The following is a 26,823-nucleotide window of genomic DNA, read 5'->3' on the forward strand; positions in this document are numbered from 1 at the left end:
GGAAAGTGGCCACAAGGACCAGAGTTTGACATTCCAATGCTAGACCATGAAAAAGACGGGACTATAAAAAGACTAAAACCACCACCAACAATACGAGTTCTACATGGAGGAAAACTCCACTTTCATACACAAGATTTTCCACCTCAAGTTAACGTCCACATCTGTTGCAGATCAAAGAACCTGAATAGTTTTTTATTTTTGATTAAAAACTGTCTCAGTGTGATTATTTCATGAAATAATGTTGGAATATGTCGTGTCTAAACTCCTCTGCATCCAGAAATAAAATTTATCAGACTGGTTGCCCAACATTTTTAAACAAAGTCTGTCAAGAAAAAACTTGTCCAAGAGTCTTTCAAGTCAAAAAGCTGCTAGAGATGAATCAAAGTTGAAGCAGCAGAATTTATTTTCCAGTCTGAGTCATATAAATTCAGTCAGGCACAAAAACAGACAGTCCAGCATCCTGTTGTTAAAAACGTACACACACAATAAAAACTCCTCCACTAATGAACTCAGACATAAAACACACGTGAAAAACACCACAAACGATGCTTCCTTACTTCCTTCAAAGCTGTAGTTCTCAAACTGTGGCACATGTACCACTGCTGGTACTCCTGCTCCCTCTAGTGTTACGCTGAAGAAATGATATTTTCTTCTGTTTGCAACAGCGTATCTCTGCTAGAAAGATTTCTCTTTACTTGTCATAAAGATGAAAAACAGAAGGATGGATAAAGATTAAATCTGAGACTGGAGCTAATATTTATTGATCCAGGACTGTGTTCAGAGAAGTAGGATCTCTTCAGGATCATTGGTTATAGTTTCTCCACTTTCAATTTTTAAGAAACCAGATATTTTTTAAATAAATTAGTTTCTATATATAATGTTCTCACTTATACTGTTCAGGCATGAGAGGACAGAGACATGATGCTTCCTGGAACTAACCTGCATCTGTCTGAAGTCTGATGGAAAAGTGTTGTTATATTCTACTCTGTTTTAATTTTAGTCATTAAGGTGGTTCTTGGAGAGCCTGATATATTCTGAGATGGTAGATGATGGGAAAAGTTTGAGAGCCCCCCCATTAAACCAGGTTAAAGCTCATCCCCAGTTACCAGGACAACAAACAAACATGTTCTCTAATTGGCTGGACTTCAGATTTATTACCTTCAGCCAGTGTCGTGTGTAACGCGTTACTTTTTAACACGTTATACACAACGCTGCCTACAGCGTGGTTTATACTGACTCAGCATTTCTCTTCAACCTGCTGGGGCATACGTAGAGGGTTCATAAACTTTGTGTTCTGGACTCTGAAAAAGGCCTCAGTGGCTCTTGTGAGAGAAGAAGTCTTCTGACGTCCTCTGCTGGATGCTGGTTGGTATTGCTGAATTAGTGCAGCGTGTCATCAACTCACCTCCATGTAACGTAAAGCTTTACTCCACTATTAACTACAAACTGTAATGAGAACATGAGGTGTAACTGAGTACATAAATATTAATGTATTAAACTATATTTAATATAAATTTTATATTTCCACCCTTTAGAGTTACATCGTACAGTCTTTTAGTTTTTCTCTCTACAGCCTTTGTGTTGTCCAATTATTTCAGAAAATGTCAGAATTTTAATTTTAATTGATAATTTAAATAAGTTTCAGGTGCTTTTGCAAAAGAAAACAAACAAACAAACAAACAAACAAACAAACCTACTAACAACTGGTAACAACATGTACAGAGGCTACAGCTCCTCTGTGCAGACGGTCCAGGCTTGAGTCCCGGCCTGCAGCCTTTGCTGTCCATCATTCTCCTTCTTCTCTGACCCCCTTTACTGTCAAGCTACTGACATATAAACACTACTAGAGTTTAAACATGCATAATAAAACACTAACAACTACTAGGGCTCAGTACCAGGCAGATTCAGCTTTGTTTGCTGTTCTTTTAGTTGAGGCTGGCCATAGCAATACGATGAAAGAATGAAAAAGTGTGTCTCACTCTCCCAAGCAGACATGCAACATTTAAAATCTTGAAAGCTGCTTGTAAAGCCAAGTTTAGCGAGTGTGCAAAACACCCGACGTGCTACAGAGACATTATCTCCACAGCTCGGTATGTATTAGTGCTGTTGTCTGTCAGGGTGACGGGTCTTTGTTAGTTCCCACTCCTATAAAGCATCAGACAGTATGTCTGCCAGATTTATTGCCATGTGACTAGTTTGAATTTGCCTGGTTTGTTAAACATGAGACAATAGTAGCTGCTCCTCATCTGTATAGTGACAAGTTATTGTCAGATATGTATTAGTGGTTCTTTATGTCCAGCTATCATAGATTAGGTGCAACTCCTGTTGCTAACTTCAGTGAAGTAGCAACGTCATGTTTCACCTCTGCATGGAGCTTAGGTATGGCCACCTCACTTAAAGGTCCCATATTATGCAAAAATCACTTTCTAAAGGTTTTCTAACAATCATATGTGTCCTCAGAGCCTGTGTATGAGTCCCAAAAATTCTGTCACCTCTCTCACTTGCTCCACTTTTTAGCAAATGTGTGCTCAAATGAGGAAGTCTGAGATCTTTCCCTTTGTGACCGCACAGACAGTATGTCTGCATAAATGGGCCTTAACTCTTACTGGACCTTAGTGCTGCATTTGATACAGTCGACCACAAAATATTACTCAAACAACTGGAGAACTGGGTGGGCCTCTCTGGCACTGCACTACACTGGTCTAAAATGTATTTAGAGAACAGAAAGTGCTTTATGTTAATAGGTAACTTTACATCTGAGCAGACAAGAATTACATGTGGAGTTCCTCAAGGTTCCATCCTGGGACCTCTTCTGTTTAACATTTACATGCTCCCGCTGGCACAGGTCATAAAGAAAAACAAAATAAGTTACCATAGCTATGCAGATGACACACAGATATATATTACAATGTCACCAGGAGACCGAGGCCCCCGTACAGGCTCTTGGGTGGTTTCTACTCAGTGTTTCTCCTCAGTGATCTTTAAGATAGGGTTTGACAGGTATCCACGGCAACGGTTTACTATTTTCTGGGGTCAGATTATTCAAGTGATCATTATGTATACAGTATATATATATATATGTAGTTGATAGTTTCTGATTATATTTTATCAGATAAAGACAGTTATCTGATGAGAAATCAAATAAACTCTTTTATTTTTCCACTATACTCTGATGTTTTCGTGTACACCTGTATATCTGATTTATTTTGTTCTCGTACAAATGGAAAGTAGAAAAAACTGGTGCTGATGTAATGTCTTGTGTTAAGCAGTCACAACATGAGCCAGACACTTAAATCAAACATGATGGGTTGCAGCAGCTGGAAGTCAGAGTATAAACAAAGTAAAACATTCACATGTAGACTATGGAAAATGTGGACCAGGAATTTTTGAATATCTTATTTTAAAAGTGCATATAGATGCATGAGATCCGATTCACTGCCATTACCTGAATACTCCAAGATATCAGATTCCGATGGTCATGGAAATAACGTCACTGATTAAACTCTCCAAAACCAAATAATGAGTGAAATAACACCAAATCCTACAGGAGCTGAAAAAGAGACAAAGAGGATGGAGGTAACGAGCAAGGCGGAGAGAAAAGAGGAGGAAATTCAAACTATTTCTTTCAACCACTCGAATGGGGAATGTGAGATCGGTAACAAAATGGATGAGCTTAAAGCACTAGCAGGGACACAGAAAGAAGAGAGAAAAAACAGTATTATGTGTTGCACTGAGACGTGGCTGCAGGAACATCCATGTTATCTTTTAAGAATCAAGACGCAAAAGTTCTAGTTCTGTTCTGGGGACTGATCTGGATCTCCTGTAGCTGATTGTCCTGAGAGGAATGCCGCACAAGCTGCAGAGCATGATGGACAATTCTTCACATCCTCTCAACACAGTGAGGAAAGGGTGTTCAGTCAGAGGCTTCTTCAAGTAGCTGCAAGGCAGAAAGATACAGGATCTTTCCTGCCAGCGGCCAGAAAACTATTACAGGATTATTATTTTCCCTCAGGGGATTAATTACATTCCACTTCATTTTTATTCTTCTTCTGACTGTGATTTATGGTTCTGCCTCTGATACAGAACCATAACAGATCATGTTCCTGTTCTGTCTGATCCAGCTGAAAATGAGCTGGTGTATCTGATGATGAAACTCAATGGAGTCTGGATGGAAAGGAGTTTTTTGAATTGTTGAGTTTTATATTTCTTACAGTTTCTTTTGTTCACGTTAAAGACATTTCTGAGTTGAGCAAAACAAAAGTTCTTCAGAACCACAGGAAAGATCTATTATTATGATGACCATTATTGATGATGATGATGAACTTTGTTTTTTTAGGACTTTTCTAAACAAATGTTTTAGCAAATAAAATTAAAATTAAGTGTTTGTTTACTTTGTTTTGAAAATGTTCAATTTAATTTATTGACATTCTTGTATTTCATCACATCGTTTGAGAGAAGCACAACTTAAATTCTCGTCCCGTACATGCTGCAGAACTGACAATAAAGCCGACTTTGACTTTAATCATCTGTCACTTAAAACTGATTTATTTTATTCCTGAATTTATTTTCCATGATATTTCCCTCTGGTTCGAACATGTTTTTATTCATGTAATTTATTCTAATATAAAATGTAATTTAATTAAAATAATTGTCCATCTTCTTTTATTTATATGATGTATTTTTTTTCTCTCTACAGCAGCAGAAATGATTTGTTGCTTTTAAACTGATCAGTCATGAGGACGACATGTGATCGGATGTGCTAAAGTTGATTAATAACTAATAACTGGGGAAGCTAGGAATAAAACCAGCTACAAGATGCTGTTTTTGGTCATATTTAAAGTGACTGGTTCATCATGTTGGACACACCTGTGTGAGGCAGGTAGGAGAGCTGTGATGTCACAGCTCATCTCTGTCTCTGCTGCAAACATCTGCTCAGTTCCTAATCTAACCAGGTATATTTTACCCCGTTAAATATTTTATACTTTAATACACACACTTTGTAATCTCTGAGAGGTTTCCTCCACGTTTAATCTACATCTGCTTTTAAATAATAAACTGTGAGCTGCTGTGATGGTTTCTTCATCACAGAACATGAACAACATACATGAGACTTCTGACGACTTTTATCTGAGTTTCATCATCAGAGAAGAATCCAACGACAAAATCTCAGCAGTCAAAAAAAAAATACAAAAGACAGTGAAGAAGACAAAGATGATGAAGAAAAACAAAAATAAGAAAGAGAAATTAAGACGACCAGAAAGAGGATGATAAAAACTGGAGGTAAGGACATGAAAATAAAATACTCATATGATGAAGATGAATATAAAAACCATGATGAAGATGAAAACGTAGTCATGGAAATAAAGTGAAAGATAAAGATGTAAATGTATCAACATAAGAGCAGAAGACCAGATAAAAATTTAGAAGATGAGACCAAAACAATTAAAATATAAAGAAAACCAAAACAAGAAAGATGGTGATGACGAGATTAACAGAAGAAGAAATTAAAAAGAAAGAAGATGAAGAATTAAATGAAGATGAAGACAGAAACAGGAGGAGAAGGTGTAGTTCAGGGAGTGACCACAGGGTGGTGCTGCGGTAACACTTCAAAGCAGAGGTCTCCAACCCTGGTCCTCAAGGCCCATTATCTTGCAGGTCTTAGATGTCTCCCTGCTGTAACACACCTGATTCAAATTAATGGTCATTAGCAGACTTGTGCAGCTTCTCAGAGAGTCGTTTAATTTAACTCAGGTGTGTTGCAGCAGGGAGACATCTAAGACCAGCAGGACATTGGGCCTTGAGGACCAGGGTTGGGACCTCTGCTTTAAACCCAGCTCTGAGCTCTGCCCTCAGGTTTGATCCAACATCAGCTCAGCAGCAGAAAACAGATTATTCAGGAAAGTTCTGACGGGGGAATTCTGGGCCTGAAGTTCAGGTCTGTGAGTTTGTCCGAATGTTCTGATGAGTCCGACTGGAAAAGTTCTGATGGTGAACTCAGTCTCTGCTGCAGGGTGTTTGTTTGGAGGAAACTTGTCCAGGTTCAGACTGAAAGTCCAGTTTGATTCACACAAATGTTCAAAGGTAGTGGTGGAGGTCTGATATATGGTTCTGGATGGTTCTGGTATCACAGTAAGAGATCTGGATCAGTTACCTCGAGAATGTATCATTTCATAGCTGTCTGTCCTCACAGATCCTGATCTGGAATCTGAATCAGAGCCCTGAAGTCTCTCTGACCGGTCTGATGGTGGTGCCCACCCCCAGCAGATGGATCATCATCTCTCTCCCTCTCTGACATCTGGTTGTGAACCAGTTAAAAAGAACCTCGGGCCAGTTAAAGGAGATAAATAGACCCGCTGCCCCGAGGACAATAACTGGATTTCTTTTCTCCCCGTAAATACCTCTGTGAGAGAAATCGATATGGGAGGTCCTGATAACCATCCGTCTCTAGGAGCTGTGTGATTGCAGCCGACCTGAGCGTGTGTGTGTGTGTGTGTGTTATTATGTGTGTGTTTTGGCTGCTGCTCCCTCAGGTGTCTATTAAGGAGGATTCTTGTTCAGGAACCGCTGTGAGGCTCCTCGGACCCCATCGACCAAAACGTCCATCCTTGAACATGAAGGTGATTTGGCCTCAGCCTGACTCAGGATTGTAAGCCTTCATCCCTCCTCCTCCTCCTCCTCTCCACCCTCTATGCACTCCTCTTCCTAACTTTCTGTTCATTCCTCTAATGTTCCTCTTAATGAAATCAGAGTTTCTCTATTCACCACCTAAAAAGAAAAAGGGAGGACGAGAAGAGGAGGAAAACTCAACATGCTCTTCTGGTATTTTCATGGTCTTGTGATAACTTATTAACACTCTTCAGCTCATTCTGCTCCTTCAGGGTTTGGAAATATCTTTCATGATGAGTGAATCTAAAGTTTCCACTGAAACGAAACATGTCTATGAAACATTTCAGGTCTATGGAAGAGTATTAGGACCACTGAAGAAAAAAGTTCTGAGATTAAAGTCAGAATTCTCACTATTTTCTGAGAACTCTATGTTTTTTGGAGTTGGAGATATTCTGGAGTGGACTGATGAGTCGGAGGGAGGAGAAAAGAGAAGCCAGTGTGGAAAACACTCGGGATGATGGGAAATGTCTTTATGCCTCGTACATCAGCGTCGTCATGAAGCAACACGACCTGGTTGACATGAAAACGATGCAGGTTGGACTGTAAAAAAGAAAGTTTTAACAAACACAATTATTACAAATCTTCATGAACAGACTTCTCTGTCCTTTCCTTCACCTTCCTCCTCCTCCTCCTCCTCCTCCTTGATGCTGTCTCCTGTTTATCTTCTGGACGTCCTCCTTGGCCTGATGTTCAGATTCAGACTCCACCCCATCATCATCGATCCTCATAGATCCTCCCATGCACTACTGGACGGAGAGGGAGGTGGAGGCCGAAATAAGAAGAGGAGGAAGAGGAGGAAGGCTGACTCAGAGGAGACAAGGTGATGATCTGATAAAATTCAAGGACGTAAAAGCAACAAGTTGTTTTTCAGGCTGTGGTGATCTGCAGGCTCCATCTGTCAGAGACATGCTGCTCCTCTGATGGTCGCCGCCGGCGATCGGGAAGCTGCTCCGTCTGAACAACAGCAGGGAAAATGGATCACACAGACCCCGTCTGGTGACACCCACAGAAAAAACAAACAAACAAAAAAACTTGTGGCCACACGTTCGTAATGAATGGCTACAGGATGTCATCCAGGGCGGGGCAACGAGAGAGAACGGGATCATCAACTTGTGGCCCTGCATTATTTATTTTCATTCTTTTTTAATGTTGGGACGAATTCGTCTCACCGCATAGTTTAACTACAAAACAACAAACTGGAGGGGACATACAGTATGTCCTACTCAGAAACCCAAAACATTACATACCGAGATGCTCCGTTGTAATGACATCCTGCAAACTGTTGTGATTTATGACAACAGGACACCCTGGGTAAGAAACACTTACTTGATTTGGCTGCTGAAGCTGCACAGTTTGTGGACATTAGGCAAATTGTTGATGTTGTGTGACCACGTCTGATTAATCTCGATTCATCAGGTTATTAATACGTGGCCACGGCTTAATGTGTGGCCGCGGGATAACATCTTGCAGCCAGGCATTAGGAGGGCGTGGCTACAAGGTTTTTTTCTTTACTGTCACCAGACGGGCACCGTATGCCGGAGCCATGTTCTCATTTGTGTTAAAAGACGGTAATCCAGTCTCCTGGAGATGAACACATGGATGAGTTTCTCCAGGTCTTTCTGGGGACCAAACTTTTCATTCTGTTGATGTTTCTGAGTTTGTAAGTTTCTAAGTGAGATCTGCTTCCCGCGAGCCAGAGAACGGCAGCCCACTGCTCCCACTGCTCCCAGTGTAACCTGTGATGGGTTGCTTTATACTGGAGTGTATTTTTAAATGAAAAAGAAAGTAAAACTCAAAACAAACAATAAACTGGGACAAAAATCTAATGTTAATAGTAACTACAACTTATGTTTAGATTGTTTGCCACCAGATTTTTTAACACTTTTTAAAGTTTCCTCCTCTAAATGATGAGCATCTTGTTTCTGTCCTGCTCATTTTTTATCTTTACAAACAACCTCTGAATTCAGTTTCAAAGAGGATTATTATTATTATTATGTTCTATCAAAAATGACTCAACCAACTCATATAATTCCTATATATATATATATATGTGTGTGTGTGTGTGTGTCATTATTATTATTCTGCTGGTTCGCAATAATCTGATGTTATTTTTTTCATCTTTTTTCTGCAGCAGATAATCTGGATTATTATTGGTTTTCTATGTTCTTCCCCAAACCAGTTCAATCCAATTTATTGTGGTCCAGTTTATGATAGCCACGTTCATATAAACCATTTAATAAAAGATAAAACCTCGCTTAGAGGTAGGCAAGTTCAGGCCTTGAGAGCCGCAGTCCTGCAAGTTTTAGATGTTTCCTTGTTTCAAATAAATAAGTCATGGAGCAGAACTTGATAAGATGTTGGATCTATTTAAATTAAATCAGGAGTCTTAGAGCTGGAACATGTAAAACCTGCAGGACTGCAGGTCTCGAGGACTGAACTTGCCTACCTGGCCTAGCTAAATAACAAAATCCTTTTAATGAGAAAAGAGCAGAAAAAGTTTAAAATGGTGTAAAAGATCAGGACAAGGAAAATAGAATGACTGGATGATGCAGAAATGATGGAAATGAAGAGTGAAAACTGTATGAGAATGAAATCTATACATCATCAGGTCGGTGGAGGAAACACGTGACGACCTGGACGTTCAGTCTGATCACGTTTGTAGGTTTTTTTCTGATCTCACGTCTGAATCCTTCAGCTGAATCAACACGTGATGAAGAGCGATGTTTTCACTGGGACCTGATGAGGAGACATGTCGTATCTCTACAATAATCTCTGATCAGCTCGTATCAGAGTCCTCTCTCTCCATCTGCAGGGTGTTATCTCTGGCATCCTGAACCTGTTTCAGCCTCTTTAGGCTCCATGAAGTCAATTCCTCCAAAGTTACGTCCACATGACCCACATGGAGGTCTGATCCTGGAAAGATCGAAGGAAACGTTGATTGCCCACTTTGTCGTGACTGTAGAGCAGAACAAAGACGTGGATGATGATGATGATGCAGTGAGGAAGGAGGTGGACTCGGATAATAAACAACACAACAAACATCTGAGCTGACCCACATTTACCCAGCAGCCTCGGTGGAGGCTTTAGATACAGCAGAGACGACGAGGCTGTTTGTATTCATGTGATGGACAGTTTAACCCTCGTGGAGATGTTGATGAAGACGACGTGTGTCAGTCGTCATCCTCTGCTGCCTCTTCTGAAGAGTCTGATTCAGCTTGATGATGCTCTGATCCTCCTCACCACCATGTTGAGGCACAGAAATAAATTAGCTGATGCTTTTTGGACTTTATATTGATTCCATCTTGACAAACATACAGAAATAAAACTAGCACAGAAAGACATAAAATAAATAAAATCTCTCCTTTTTTAATCCCAGTTGGTGTTGTATTATAGCTGGTTGGAAAGACTGATTAGTCACCTTTACCACCAGGGTCGGACTGGCCATGTGTGTGTTCTGGAGAATCACAGAACGGTCGGTACTCCAGGACGGCCGGCGGCCGACCACAAACATGAGGATATAACAGCTGCAGTACTTGGAGCCACACAGTCATCACCTGTTTTCCCCACTAAATCTACGGTTTTACAACATAGTCCTGTAGGTGGCAACAATGCAACGGTAGCATAGATGCTATCTGCCAATTAAGGAGCAGAAGAAGAAGAAGAAGAAGATAGTAAAGCTATTATATGACATATATTGTTAAACATAAATAAAAAGGAGGGGCTGAGTTGGTGAGGAGGAAAAAAATGCGACGTTTTGTGGGTGAAGCTGCTAAATGCCACAAACTTAGTGAAATGTTCAGCAGCAGCACCACTGCAGCACAAGTTAATGTCAATGTTAGCAGCATCCAAGAAGTGAGTGGGGCCACATGTGATGATGAGGGACAGAGAGATGAGCTGCTGGATACTGGGCAAGTAGCCTAAGTATGGAACATGAGAAAGGATGAAAGAGTTGCTTGGGCTGATGTTAGCAAATGTTATTCAGGTTACTCCATTTTTTTTTTCTTTACCAGTTTGTGCTGCTCAGTACAATGCAAAAAGTGAAATGAAATAATGATTACAGTAGTTAAAACAGCTAAACTTTGAACATTTTAGCTGTAAAATGTAACATGAAGCAGTAAACTGACAGGAACTGTTGTACTTTTACTTTTTAAAGTTTTGTTTACATTACAGTTAATACTAATGTTTAAGACTGAATACATAAGTTACATTTGTAATGGTGTGTTTTTATTAAAATGTGGCTTTATTACATGTGCAGTAAGATTAATTAGCTGACTGCATGTATTGATTAAGATTATTAAAAGGACATTGTATAAGACTTCCATCTTACGTTGGAATCTATCACAGTCTAACGTATATGCTTTCTAGCATCTCACTTTCTAAAACATGAATTATAACAACGGTAGCTGTGATATGTCAAAAAGCCTGAGGATCACACCAACTTCACCTTAACCTTAAATTACTTAACACACCCCAAGTCAGACAGTCACAGCCTAGAGTTTTTTTTTTTATCCCCAGAAGACAATATACCCAACAGCAGAAATAGTGCTTTAACACGAAGATGGCGCAGACAGAAAATGGCTCACGTACTGTAAAGAGAACCGTACACTGTTTTGTGCACCACATTTAGCATTTGCTAAACTGACTGTAGGAAATCCTGGAAGTGAAATGCAGCACTGGAACCATGTCAGTCAAGAGTTGAGGAACATGAAAGAGGCTACATACACAGAGGTTGCACTGAGGTGTAATTTTTGAGGGCATCTAAATCTGATATAGACTGTCTGATACAAGTATTGTGACACCCATGCCAGGCGTTGTTGTTGAGTTTCTGTGCGCTGATTGTTGTGGGCTGGGCTGAGCCAAAATCTAGGGCTGCTTTTTAGTCCCACTCTGTCCTTGTTTACAACGCGGTATAACTAGCAAAGATGGTGCTTTTGTGAAATGAGCAACACAGGTGAACATGTGGGTAGCGCCCCTTGGATTTTTAAAGGAAAAACCACATATTGACCAGTTTTATACTTTGGTACCTCTTCCTCATGCTGATCACCAGTCTGGTCACATTTAGCTGTGGGATGGCATCCCATTCCTCAACCAGGAGTTGGGAAGGTCGGCCATCCTGGTTGTGTTGGTAACTGGAACAAACAGCACGACCAAGCTGATCCCACAAGTCTTCAGTTGGGATGATGTCTGGACTCACAGCAGGTCATTTCATCCTTTCAACTCCCAAAGTCAGGAGGTTCTCTGATGATGCTGTAGAAGGCAAATCTATTTACACAGCACATTTCATTCATAACACAACCCGATGTGCTGAACATGATCAGAACAGACAAAAGAATATGTATGGTAAGGTATGTATTATAGAAATGACCATTTTGGGACATTAATGGTGTGAAATGACAGCAGGGGGGTTTTCCATTAAAGCTGCTCAACAAAGGGAGACTTGCCAGAAAAATTCAGTCAAACTAGCATCGTATTTAATTAAGTCTCAAGTCGTTCCACGAACACAGCTCAGTCTTATTTAATCCAGACTGATTCCAGACAGACCTGCAGAGTCTGACGTCGTGCAGCACCCGGAAGGTCTAACAAGCTCAGATAAGTGGACGAAGGAAAAGTGGATGAAACGAGTGAGACGAAAAGGCAAAATCAGAGCTGATGGATATTTACGAAGAATGCAAACATTTTTTACCAGAAACAGTAAAAATGCTGCCATTAACAGAACCAGAGCGCTGGTTTGGCAGAAAAATGCCGACAGACTAAATGTCTCAGTGATGAAAGTTTCCATGGTCAAATCTGTTCCGCTTTTGATATTCCCGTGGAAGTGTTAGAGCAGTGCTTATAGAGCTGCCTTTGGGCTGGTAGACCCAGCTTCAAGCCTGCTGGCTGACGATTAATAATCTCAATTAAGAATGATGACGGCATTAATTATTATCGTGTGATCCTCTGAAGTTCTTTAAATTATATATTAAATGTTTAACATAAAAAGTCTTATCTTGTCTTTCAGTTTTACTGATGAATAAACTTTAAAAGTGACCATGTGACTATATTAATATAAATAGTCTGACCACATAATAACTACAATACATTTTAGTTAGTTCTACTGAGTTAGGTTTGAGTGAACCCCACTCACCTTGTAACCACTGAACTAAATGAACATCCGTTCATTAACTAAATTCAATGAAAGATATTAACATTTTCATATCAAAATAATATCTGTACTATTAATCTGAATAAAAGTAATCTTCATCAAGAAGGTGTGTGCTTTAATTTTCCCTTTATTTTAATTAACAATGTATAAACAGTCATTATTGGACTAATCATATAATGAATTTTATTTAAACGGTTTATAATTGGACTACAATGATTTGGACTGAGCTGGATTTGTCGTCCTACCAGCAGTTTTCCGTCTCGTCTGTGCTTCATCAGCTTTTTAACAGGCTAGATCCTCCTCAGATCAGTGGGTTGCTCTCCATCCACAGCTTTCCTCTAGAAATCATCCTCCATGAGCTTCAGCGTGTTGGCCGTCCATCACTGTGCTGCACTCGAGCCGCCCGCCATCTTGTCTCCGTGACTTATAGAACAGGCGGGTCAGCTGGATTTCCTTTGTTGCTACTAACAGCAGTACAAGCCATTTGTCACAACAACTTCACCTTCGCTGGAGGAGAAACTGGCGGAAAAAAGGATGTCAGGAAATAAATGATTGCCACCTTGATCCCAGCTGCCCACTAATCTTCCCCTCACCACTTTCTGAACAGCTACAGCACAGACACGCCACAGAAATCCATACATTTCAAATGAAACACTCATTGTTCCCTGAGATTAATACGTCTCAGCGGCGGTAATACAGGGAAGTTTGATGTACCTGTCAGAAAAATAAACGAGAGAAAAAAGAAACACGTTTGAAATTATCTTTGAGTGCTCAGAGGTGCAGAAGCTGCCTGCAGGTCTGAGGAAAATTAATCCCAGCTGGTGTTTTCAGAGTACTTACTGATTCTGTTATTCACTGAGAAAAAATCAAACATAGTGTCAGATGAAGACGTTTGAAGATACACAGTAAAGATGATCTGACTCTGCAGGTGGAAAACAGACCTGATGGAAATCCTTCACATGGTCAGAGATGAGTCCCTGCTTCCAGTGGAGGAGTTGAAGTATCTCAGGATCTTTTTCATGAGCGATGGTGGGATGGACTGATGGGGCTTCATCAACTTAATGAGGGAGTCAGTTCTCTGGGCCAGCACTGAACTATGGAGACGAGATCGTGGAGACAAACAGCTGAAATTTGTTTCCTTCAGCCTGAGGGATCCGGAGAGGAGCTCCACATCCAGGTGGAGCTGCTGCTCCTCCACATGGAAATGAGTCAGCCGAGGTGGTTCAGACATCTGATGATGTTTACTCTTCACCTCCATTTGCAGGTTTTGTTTTTAGCAGAACAAGCTGGGCAGAGACTCCAGAGACCCAGGACCTGCTAGAGGGATCTTTGTATTGAAAGAGACCTTTTATCTGAACGTTTACTAGAACCCAGAACAGAGACAACATTCCTCCTGTTTCAGCCTCTTTGGTTCTCAGAACTGATTTAAAAGCTAAATATAGAATGTTTGAACATTAAATCCCATCACTTCTTAATTATCTAACCTTTTAGAAACTTCCAGAACCTTTTAGAACCTTTCAGAACCATACAAGCCTGTACGAAGCCTGAGGTCTTCTTATAGCCCTTTCACACTGACCGGGTAATGGCCCAGTGTGGTAGCGTGACTACAGACCACCTGTTGAAAATAAAGTTCACATCGGCTACTGAGGTCGATCGAACGCTGGAATCATTCATTCAGAGTAAAACCCAAACTTCCTTGTTATGTTGCCTGGCAACTGATTGAAATTTCAGTAGGTGATTTATCAGAAGACTCGTGTTGACGTCCCAACACCTGAAGAAATAGATTCAGTCATCTGAACTTATCGTTCATTTTGGGAAAGCGTAGGTTATAAAGGAGCCTGACGACTTTACCATCTACTTTTAGGACCAAATCTCCAAAATGTTGATGTTTACTTCTGTGTAGTAAAGTCCTGTTCACCAGAAAGCACAGAGGTTCTGAGACTTCAGAACCGATCCAGAACCAGAAGGGGGTCTGTCTGAAAGCCCTATCAGAGTACTTTCCAGAGACTCAGTTTCAGACCAGAGATCTGATCCTGATTTTATCTCTTAGGACTCTTCGGATTCTACTGATGACTGATCTGCTGATTTTATGTTATTATTATTATTTTACTCATTTGGGTTTTTCTTCACGTCTTTAGATGATCACTTTAGTTGTAATACTCAGTTCAATATTATATAAAATCTAGACCTTAAAAAATAAAAGCTCTCATGTCTGCCCCTGCCTGGCCCCCCCATCAAAACTTTTCTAGACCCGCCTCTGCATAGTTGAAGCATGAATCCTTTCTACCAGCTGTCTGCTACTGTGTTAGAGAAGCGTCTGATTTGTATCTCAGAAGCTGTTCATAATTTCTCTCATCACATTCATGGTCCCTAAATGGTCAGACTTGTGTCTCCACCATCTGCACAGCAGCAATGATTTAGAAATGACTCAATTCAATTCAAATTCAGAAAACTTTATCTGTCCCCGGGGAGCAGTTTAAAAACAGTAATAGCAGCAGTACACAAGAAGAGCAGGAGCAAAGTGTCAGTGGCAAGATACATAAACAGAAACAGAAACAAACAGGTCTTGACAAGTATCTATATACTCATATATACTGTATATATATATATGAATGTATATATATATATGAATGTATATATATGTATATATATATATATATATATATATATGTAATCCAAAATGTAAAAGACTTTGTTACGTCAGTGTAACTTCATTTTTTCAGCTTACTTTTATGGAGTTTCCATTTGAAATCACAGTTTGTCTGAAGGTGGTTTTCTGCTCTCAGTCAGAGATTAATATGTTTAACAGTTTAATACAGATTTAATGTCTTTTTGTGCAGACATGGAAAGTTGTTGCCAGCTAATAATAATGTTCATCACAGCTTCACCTGTGAGGAGGAGGACATTATGAACAAGTTTACCTGTGAAGGTGATGACCACCCGATGAAACACAGATTGAAAGCTGCTGCTCTTCACCTCCGACTGTGGAGAGGAGGTCAAGTCTGGGACTAATCTTTTAGTTCATGAACACAGATTCTGCTCTCCACTCTGTGGACATGCAGAGGATTTTATTATCTGTCCGCATTTGCTTTCAGGTGTTTAAATCAGCTGAAGTCCAACACAGCGGTGGTTTTCTCTGCCGTCAGACAAACATGCCAGCTCGACCTTTCCACAGAAAATATGAAAACATTGTTCCAGCTATGGTTGTCATGTCCACTGTTTCTGTCTTATGTTGTTTTAACATGATGTGTTCACTGTATGTGTTCATGTGTTTGAGGTTGACGTATCTGCAGTGACAGGCCTTAAACAACAGCAGAGGAAGATAAGTGAGGCTGGTGTAAAATATGATTAAAGCATGTCCTTCCCCTCCCCTTTAATTTAAAGGAGTTCAGTGTAAACATATCTCTTAGATATTTCTCTCACTCTCCCCTGTGATGACCATCCCCATTCTCCTCCCCTCTTCAGTTTGCACCTGGTTTGTAATGGTCATGTTTATGCCAAAATAAAATCTATACAGTAATAGTTTGTCAAGTGAAAGTTTTTACACAGATCACCAACTACACCATAAGCTCCCATAAACTGGTTACCCAGGGCGACACAGAAGGCATTTAACGATATATACCCCCCACAGTGTGAAGGAAAGTAAACAAATAAAAATGACCTGTACAACTCAAACCGTTTTCACCTTCAGTGTCCACCTTATTTAGCGTGACTGTTATATAACGTAAGTTTTGTTTCACAATGACAGAACATGTTTTAGAGGTTGATGTCCTTATTATTAACATTTCCCTTTCACTTGTAAATCCTGATTTAATTTTTTTTTGTAATGAGCATGTGCTCTTAGGATTATTAATATCAAATGTGGCTCTTTATAAATTTTTGTAAATAGCTTTAATATCTAACATGTGATGTGAAAGGGAATAGTGGATTGTACACAAATGTCTGACATTTCACATCATTTCCTTGATTGTATTCTGTACTGTTGGTGCTGCAATTTCCCGTTTTTCCAGATTTTTGTCATGGAGGTAGGAAAATTCTCTCACCAACTTTGGTTTTTATAAATCCCAAAAGTGGACTATAATTGGCGTACGCTGGTTTTTGTACCTACGCCAGCTTTATAAATGAGGCCCATGAACATTTATCAGTTTTTTATTGCTGCCTATTAAAACTGGGATAAAAGAAACTACTTGCATTTCGGGACCTGGCTAATCCTGAAAAGAGCCATGAGTACCCACATAAAACCAATAAAAAGTTTTACGTTAATTAAAATTCAAAAAGTTAAGATTGATCCATGATTTAATATCACTAAAACAGTTAAGAAGGGGTTGAATAGAGTGACCATGAGACTGCTTGAGGGGAAGTAGATTTGACAGTAATCAAATCCCATGTTTCTGTAAAATAGTTCCTAGTGGCAAAAGTTCCAGTGAAAGAAGAGGCCCAAGCTGAACCAAGTAAAGGCCCATTTATGTTTGATGGAGAAGATAGAAACGTATCAGTTTCGTCCGTCTTCTGTGTCAGTTACACGCATAATTTGTTCCGTTTTCTGGGAGCTAAGCTATTCACTGCTTGAGGCAGAAGACGGAGTAACACCAATGGAAATCGTGGGGGCAGTGCTGAGCAGAATAGCCGACATGCAACCAGCAAAACAAACAAGTGAGATCAGAGATCCCACACACACTCCACACACTACAGGATTTCTAGCTGCAAAAATTAAACACAATCTCTCTTTTCTGTGGCCATCCCCGCAGATCTGACCAGACAAAATCACTCTTAACACCCCCCACACCACAGGAAAATCAGACAATGTTGTTTGCAAACATCTGACAATCAGGCCTTTGCTGACTTTGATCAGCTCTCACTTATGTAGCACTTGTCACAGCAGCCAGACCATCATTCTCTTCACTACAATGCAGGACAGGACAAGTTAAATAAAATAAAATAAAATAAAATAAATAAATAAAGGGAACTGACTTAACAACAATGGCAAAGCAAAACACACATTGAAGTATGAGGAAGACGACGAATGACAACATTTGAAATGGACGTTGCTTTTTATATATGCAAGGGAGCATAAATGGGCCTTTACAGGGCGATCAGTTTAATCACCACTGTGGGACTGGTCAGAGTCAGGTAAGTCAGCTGTAGGACTGGCTGTACGACTCTGTTCGGGCTGTCCTTCATCTATGGATGTATCAGGTAATGGTTTGTTCTCCGTTTCTCTTTCCACAGGTTACTGCAAGCCTTCCACAGGTAAGCATTCTCTCTCTTCTTCCACCACAGGTCCACCAGCTTCCAAAGGTAAAAATTCTCCAGGTAAGTGTTCTACAGGTAGGTTGGGTGAAAGCAGTAGTTCAGGATGGAGATCTTCAGAATGGTCTTCAAGAAGTTGCAAAGCAGGCGCTGCATTATCCACTTACTCATTTAACCTCCAATACAGAACTGAGAGTAAGAGGAGAGATCGGGAAAAAAATTGGCCCAATTATCCTGTAGTGTGTTCCCAACTTAAAGAAATCCATCTGAGAATATGTCAATCAAACATTAGAAATCAAAGTTCTTAGGACGTGTCCCATCCGTTCTTTTCTGAGTAAGGAAATATGCTTCAGTAGTACTCAGTGAAACAAATAAATTTATAAATAATTATTTCATTATAATGATTAAAGAGGGCCCTGATTCTGCAGTCAGGAAACAACAGCTTTACTACTCATCATGGTGGATGTCCTTGCCTACTGAAATAAAGATAAAATAAAATTAAATTAAAGAAAAACAATAAATAAAATAATTAATAAGTACATAATAAAATAAAGAATTATTTTTTTTTAATTTTCCAAGAGTTAGAAAAAAACATTTTATGATTGAAAAAAGTTCCATTTATTTAAAAAAAAAATAAACAAAAAAAAGTTCCATCAAAGAAATGAAACCAGCTCAAACTAAAAGAAGCTTTAAAACACATGATGATCTGGGATCAGCTGGTCGTTGTTATCAGAGGTTAATCTTATCTGTTAAATTTAAATTCTGAATTCTGAAAACCTCCTTACCTGCCTCATGTTGCCTAGCAACAAGGAGAATTGCTGACCATTCCTTATTTGTGTTGGATCATAGAAATTGTCATGACAACGTGATGTAACTCCACCCTATATAAAGGAGAGATTTCAAACTCACCTCTTTGTGGGATTATCGTGCGTGGAGTAAAGTTGTTCGAAGCATCTGAATTGATTTTCAAATCTTTTCAAGATTGTTTGGTACACGACAGCAACTTGTAGAACGTTCTAACATTGAATATCGTTTTGAGAAAGATTGTATTTCTCAAGTTTAAGTAAAGATTTCAACGGATCATTGGACATTGTGTTGGGAAATATCAAATTTCTCAACTTTTCCAAAGAGTTTGACGGATCTTTCTTCATCAACGTGTTGAGAAATATAGAATTTTTCAACTTATCAAAGGACATCAAAGGATCTTTGGACACTGTGTTGAGAAATATCAAATTTCTCAACTTATCAAAGGACATCAAAGGATCTTTGGACACTGAGTTGGGAAATATTAAATTTCTCAACTTTTCCAAGGACTTTGGACATTTCTTTTGGAAACATCAAGTAGTTTGACTCCAAGAAAACACAAATGGAGGAAAACAAGGCCCTGACAGGAAAACTCTGGAGTGATATTATTGACGAGGAATTGGGTTTGCCTGAAGACGTAGATCCAGCGTCTTTTATCTTCACCTTTGGCAACAATAGTGAAGAAACTAAAATGGAGCCCATAATCCAACGAAAGACTCCAGATCACGACACTGAACATGTCGCCCTTAATAAGGAGTGCTACGAAACCTGGACTACTCCATCCACTTCTTCAAAGGACGTGCAGGTTGGTAAACAGGAGTCGACAACTCAGAAATCACAGAGCGTTCAGGGTTGTAATCGCTCCCAGGCACCTTCGACTTCCGGTCGACATGAAGAAACACAAGAGTTTTCACGTTTCCAGGGCCCTGCTCAGAAAGCAGCTCAGAGATCTGGCTATGTCCAGGAGCAGTCTTATCAACAGACTCCTGGTAACTCTGCGCATATTTATTCACAAGACATCAGAAATAACGGGACACGATCCCAGACATCTGCTGACTGTGCAGCCAACATCCCACAGAGAGAACGCAGCTTCCCAAATCCTGCAAATAATGGTCAGAGATCACCATCACAATACCAAACACAACTGGACTATCTGAGAAATCAAGTAGAGGATCTCAGAGCTAGGCTCCAGAAAAAGAATCAGTTTCTTACTTTGGAAAAAGACAAAAGGATGAAAGCAGAACACGAATCTCAGTCCAGCCGAAACCAACTTAACTACCTGAATAATGAGGTTGAGGATCTGAGAATCAGACTGCAGAAGAAGAATCAGCTTCTCTCTTTGGAGAAAGAGAAGAGAATTAAAGCTGAAAAAGAATCTGAAAGTACCTGGAAAAGGTTTGTAGATGAAGACCGGGAACGGAAGAAAGAATGCCATCTCAGAAAGCTTTACGAACAGGAGCTGAAAAAATACAAGAACAATGAGGAACTGGGTCAATCACCTGAGGCAGCAAACCCAGAAGCTCAGAGTGATCTCATACAGGTAGAAGCCAAGATGGGGAACCCTGACGAACTGGAAAATTTAAAGACACAGTTGGAAAAAGAGATCCGAGCCAACCAAGACCTGAAATCCAAATTGAAGTCTCAGGAGGAGACGATACAAAATCTGGAGTGGAAGGTGGCAGAATTTAATGTCCAGTTCAGGATGACATCTGGCATCAACGACCCTCAGATCCCTGATCAGGTATCTGAACCAGGCTGTCCCTCAGTGGAAGCAGAGTTCAAATCAGAACTGCTCGCAGAACCATCTGTGGAATCTCAAGTCCAAGAACCACAAGTAGTCTCAAAACCACAGGCGGTTTCTGAACAAGTGGACCTCCTGTTACAGGAAGTCTCACAGCCTGCACCACAGCCAGACCCAGAATCCAGGTCGAATCAACAAGGTCAGTCATCATCTCAGGTCTCAGGAACAGGAGTGAACTTCCAGCCACAGGAGGTCTCTAGACCAGAGGAGGACTCAACATCAGATGTGCACTTCAGAAGGCCAAAATCCTCTTCTCGGTGGAGATGTCTTAAATCAGAAACACCAGAACATCTCCACCAATACAAAGGCCAAAACCAGTTCAATAAAACTGATAAACGTCCTTCAACACTGGTCTCAGGAGAGTCTTCCACACCAAGAAGAATCTCAGGACCAGAGGAGACCAGACCAGAGACCCTGCCAGTATGGAGGCGCGGTAAAAACCAGATCACTCCGGCACATCAACGCCAACACAAAAACCTAAAGAAAAAAAATTAATCTGGAGTGAAGTTATCTTCTGTTTCAGCAGAGGATTCCAGAGAAAATTCACATTTTATTTTTAATTAATCGTTATTAGTTTATTCAATGTATTTTATTCATTAGTTTCAGTTATTAGTTTTATCCTTTTTATTTAATGAATTTTATACATTATTTTACTTATTAGTTTTTTATTTTTTATATTTAATACATTTTATTCATTAGTTTTAGTTTATATTTTTTTATTTAATTTAATTTTCTCCAAGTGGAGAAAAAAAACAAAAACAAAAACAAAACAAAAACAAAAAAATCAATAAAATCTAAAGAAAAAATAATCTAAAAATGTATTATGTTTTATTGTTTCTCTATATAATTTTGTATTTTAAAATATATTATTTGGACTTCTTCATGAAAAACAGTATCATGGCAATTAATGACATAAATGTCCTTATTTTACATTTTGGTCCCTGTAGTTTTCTAAGGAAACCACAGACTTTTATCAGGTTTAGCTTCTTTTCTTCATCGACACGATAAATATGACATAATGAAAATATTGTTGAATATGTTAGGGAGTGTTAAATTCTAATTTAGTTACTTTTAATGTCCAAGGACTTTTAAAAAGGACATTTAATATTTAATAAAACTACTAATGGAAAAACATTAATTATTGGGCACCACAGAAAAATGACAGAAACTAAAAACTAGATGTTCATTCTCGAGGGTGAACGTTTGCCAATCGCCATAACCACAATAAGGTGACAAAATGGTTGTCAGTTGCCATGGTAAAAGTATTTATGTAGCGCTTTAATGTACCTGGAATGATACCCAAAGGGCTTTACATTATACATCACATTCACTTGTTTACACACACATTCACACACTGATGGTGGAAGCTGCCATGCAAGGCGCTAACCACGACTCATCAGGAGTAATCTGGGGTTCGGTGTCTTGCTCAGAGACACCTCAACATGAGCTTGACAGGCAGAGGGTCAAACCCTCAGGCAACAAGACGACCACTCTACCCACTGAGCCACGCCGCACCCTGCCGTGGGAATGGTGAGAAGACTTAACGTCCGCTGTTGCCATGGGGACAATAAGGTAGAAAAAAACATGCCACAGTCATACATGTCACACGGTGATGAAACAAGATGCACTCTGTTGCCATGGGAACATTGTAGTCACGAGATGAAGGCTGTTACCTTGCGAACAATAAGGTCATGAGATAATTGCTGTTGTCATGGGAATACAGAGGTTGTCTTGTATTTAGAGGTTCAGCAATAGACAGTTTAACTAAAGGCTAATGCTAGCGCTGATGCTAATTTCCAGGGTGTGTCTGTTTCCACAGTCTCATGAAATGGCTTGGTCCTAGAAGAGAATGAACGGGGTTGCATTATACTTAATGTTTCTGTATGTTAATGCTCTTCTTGTTTTAAAAAAAAAACTTGTGAACAGCAGGACTGAAGTTGAGCCTTTCCACCATATAAATGGGTGTTGTCTCTTTTGCTGTATACATTGAGACTGCATCCTTGATCTCTTTACACCGGGCCCCTTTCTCATCAAATAGTTTACACTGTAAAATCACCCCCTGATTTTTGTTGTCTCTTAGGAGGGGTTTGTGAGCTGCTGCTGTCTTTTACATTTAATTTAGAGCAGCATTTCTCCCATTTGGCAGCAAACCTTCTTAAAGTGTTGAAACAAATCAGTGTTTTTTTCCACCTTTGGTATAAACAGCCTTTCCAGATTTTCATGAAAAGAAATCATTCATCCATCCATCAACGATAAATTTAAATTTAGTGTTAAAATGACTTCTGTCCCAACCCTAGCTGGTTGACAACAACAGCAATTACTAACAGGGATGAGATGATTATACAAGCCCCTGCTCTGTAGACCAAACCAGATTTCATTCTTTTTTACTGACTTAACCTTCAAAATTAAACAGTAATGTTTATATCTGGATAAATCCATGATGGATTAGTCAGTTGTGTGTTATTAATTTTTTCAAACAGCAAATAAGTAAAACAAACTTCTTTAAGAACCACAGAATGTGTCTTAATCCACTTGCTGGGGTGCACAAAGGTTCAGACATTGTTCACTTCTATATAAATGATCTGTACTGAGTTACTGCACCAGAGTTTAGTTTAAATAAAACTAAACCTTCAAGTGTAAATGCAGCCAAAAATGATCTAGTTTTGATTTTTAAAATGTCAGTGCTGGAATGCTAGTTTTTTTCCAGCTTCTCACAGTATCTTGAATCTCCCTTGAAAATGGGATGAAATCACACTTTTAAAAATGTTTTTAAACTAAGTTTTGAATAATTTAGCAATTTCTCTTTAACAACATTTTAAGTGTCCCTCTTGTTTATGTCTGTAACAAGAGTCCTAATAACAAGTACAGAAGAGAGAGGTGAAATGTAGAACCCAATTTTCCTTTTTCATTAGTACAGTACAATATATATATATATATATATATATATATATATATATAGAGAGAGAGAGAGAGAGTGAGAGAGAGAGAGAGAGAGAGACTATACATATAGTATATATAGTATAGATCCTACTAATATATCCTAATAGATCCTAATATATCTGAAGAATCAGAAAATTCAGAGCATCAGAAGGAATCTTTGTGAGCATGGGACAACGCACAAAGATTAAAACTTGCTGAATTCTCATGATCTTCATGTCTTCAGGTGTTACTGCATTAAAACAGACATTATTCTCTATTGGAAATCATTGCATGGGCTCAAGAAGACTTCCAGAAATCACTGTCTGTGAACACAGTTCGCCCTGAAATCCACAAATGCAGGTTAAAGCTTTGTCATGCAAAGATGAAGCCACATGTGAACAGGATCCTGAAACACCGGCGTCTTCTCTGGACCAAAGCTCATTTAAAATGGTCTGAGGCAAAGTGGAAAACTTTTCTCCGGTCAGATGGATCAAAATGTAAATTTTTTCTGTAAAGCGAGATAGAGCAAGAAAAAGCTGATCTAAAGAAATAGACGGAGAAAGATATAGATAGATAGAGTTCTCTTTTGGTTACCATAGCTTGGTCTTTTATTGATGACCCTGTTGCAGAGGGCGCACGTTTAATTCAAAGCACATTCAGGCCTCCAGCGCCACTGGTTTTCAGTGGGAGGACACCCACCAGTAGCAGTGTCCTCTGTCTTTTTCTTGGTAGCTACAGTGCAACAAATTTACAGCTCAACACGTTTTGAACAAACATATTTCTTCAAAGGCTACCGACCACTCTGAGATATGTTCTTGTACTTTATTTTCACCTGCTGCAGGTTCGCTTTCGACTGCTAAGATTTCTTCTGTTGAAATTTAACAGTGCAGAATTAATGTAGGTCACACACACATACACACACACACACAAACATAGTTAGATAGGTATAAATAATCCTGCTGATAAGGTAAAGAGAAGCCACGAGTCATCACCATGTTTTGGTGTTTTGTTATTAGAACATATGAGATCCCAGTGGCACAGCTGCAGTTAGTAAACAGCAAACATGGAAGGAAGCGAGACAACAGGTAGAGAGGAGATATTCAGCGTATGTACGTTTTATAAGTGTTTTATAAAAAATGATAAAATTACAGACAGAAAACTGTTAGTAAAAGGACCTGAGAAAAGGAGTGTTTGTGAATAGTCCATGTGTGTTTTTTTCCTCTTATTAAAAGGCCAAAAAGAAATGGCCTAAATAAATATGTTGTATAAGTCGAGAATGAGATTAAAAACAAATGTAATGAAATGTAAATTTGCTCCAGGGCCCAGGAAAGTTTTTTTTCTCCATCTACTCATGCAGCTGATGATGGAGAGTTGAATCATTGTGAAGATTTGAGGCAATCCACTGGTTTCATAGCTAGGTAATTATTTCTATTAACTGGTTTGCATAAACAAAGGTATCATAAACTGGAAAAATGTAGTTCATATAATGGATTGGATTTTATTGGGTTAAAATGAATCGGATTGATTAAATCATCTATCTTTATAGTCAATGTGAACCATATTTCAAATGTCTTCAGTTAAATTCTGTTTATCTAAAGGTGGTCTGAGTTTTTCAGGGACATTAAAGGAGGATTTCTTCGTTTTTTTGTGTATTGCTCCAGGTTTGTTATCTTTAGAAAATAAATGTTCTAAGCTTGAACTTTAACTGTGATTTGATCCCTGCAGGATAAAATGAAAGATAAAGTCTGCAGCAGAGTACGAGCGTCAGTTTGTGTTTACTGCTGCTTCCTGAAGGAAGTTAGCAAATGATGAAGCAAACTATGATGAGGATGCTCTGAGTTATAAACACACCTGAGATTTTCCCATTACCTCCTTTCATCAGTCTGCACAGTAAATATTGGCGTTGACTCTACGTAAGTGGTGTCGCCTTCATTTACTGGAGAAAAGCTCCGACACATTTAGCAGATATTTCAGTTTTCTCTCAGCAGAGCTCAGGTAAACACTGAAATCCATTTTCACCCGAGTCTCTGGTTCGTGGTTTCATGTGTTCATTTCAGTTCAGCTGTGTCAACTTATTTCAGTTTATTTCATCAGGATCTCAGAAACTAAACAACAGGTTCAAAATCAGAGTTTAGGAACAAAACTTTCTCCAAAGAACACATAAATAAATTATTAATCCACATCAGCCACCAGGATTCAGCCTGTAGTGTAGTTCTACCTGTTTGTCTTTATTTCTTTGGTTTTCCTCCTTACTCAGCAGTTCTGAAGTCCAACCCTGTTCATCAGTTTGAAGAGGTTTAGGGAGAGATTTAAAGGTTTAATCTTTCTTTTTCTCCAAACTTAGAAACGTACATTTATGTCCAATAAGAGGAACAACCTGTTAAAATGATATCAAACAAAATGTTAAGTTTTGGTGTTTGTACCTCCGTGTTGTGAGACTTTCATGTTGTAAAATAAGCTTCATTAATAACTTTTATATACATGTTCATAAAAACTGTATATTATAAATTCTTTAAACTATTTTGAACGTGTCATTTTTATCTAAGATGTGAACAGACACAGTCATTCATATACACGGTGGAATCACCCTACCTGCATGAACTGGTATCGTACTTTGATGGAGTCATTTATACTGTCGGCATCCTACCAGCACAAATATAGACTACTGTATAAAGCAGCATATTGTTGAGGTACTTTACACTGTCAAGGCTTGTGTTCAGCAACTTATTCGTAGTTTGATGTTTTTTTAACACACATCAGAATTTTTCTTAAGACTGTACATATAAATCTCCAGTTAGTGTAAAGATCATTAATCCACACATATGTAGATTAATGATCTTTACACTATTTAGATAAATATTTTTAAAGGTTCAAACAGAATTGTATGAAAAATGTGCATGGTATTCTGTTCTATATGTCTGTTTCTGTCTCTTGTGCAGTGTAGTGGCTGAGCCCTTTTATTTTGTTGCACATCATTGTGTAATGACAATAAGTTTATTTTATAGTAAGAATATTTATTCTATTCAGATAGATAGATAGATAGATAGATAGATAGATAGATAGATAGATAGGTGTGTGTGTGTGGGTATTATAGTAGTTTATAGTATACATTGTAGATGAAGGACTTTGTTTTCCAGAGAAAAAATGATACTAACCTGAATCTCATCTCATCGTCATTTAGTTTTCCTCATCTTCTCCTCATCACTTGTCTTCCTCTCTGTGTTGTCCTGAGTGAACTCTC

The 26,823-nt window shown here is 39.0% G+C and overlaps 1 protein-coding gene across 1 annotated transcript in view; it reads right to left on the bottom strand.

Moving 5' to 3' along the window:
• Positions 1 to 26,823, bottom strand: part of LOC121636468 (nuclear factor 7, brain-like) — a 36,114-nt gene that overhangs the window by 3,310 nt on the left and 5,981 nt on the right. The gene's annotated exons all lie outside the window — the stretch shown is intronic.

The sequence above is a fragment of the Melanotaenia boesemani genome, chromosome 3, assembly GCF_017639745.1.
Source record: "Melanotaenia boesemani isolate fMelBoe1 chromosome 3, fMelBoe1.pri, whole genome shotgun sequence".
In the NCBI taxonomy this organism is placed as follows: domain Eukaryota; kingdom Metazoa; phylum Chordata; class Actinopteri; order Atheriniformes; family Melanotaeniidae; genus Melanotaenia; species Melanotaenia boesemani.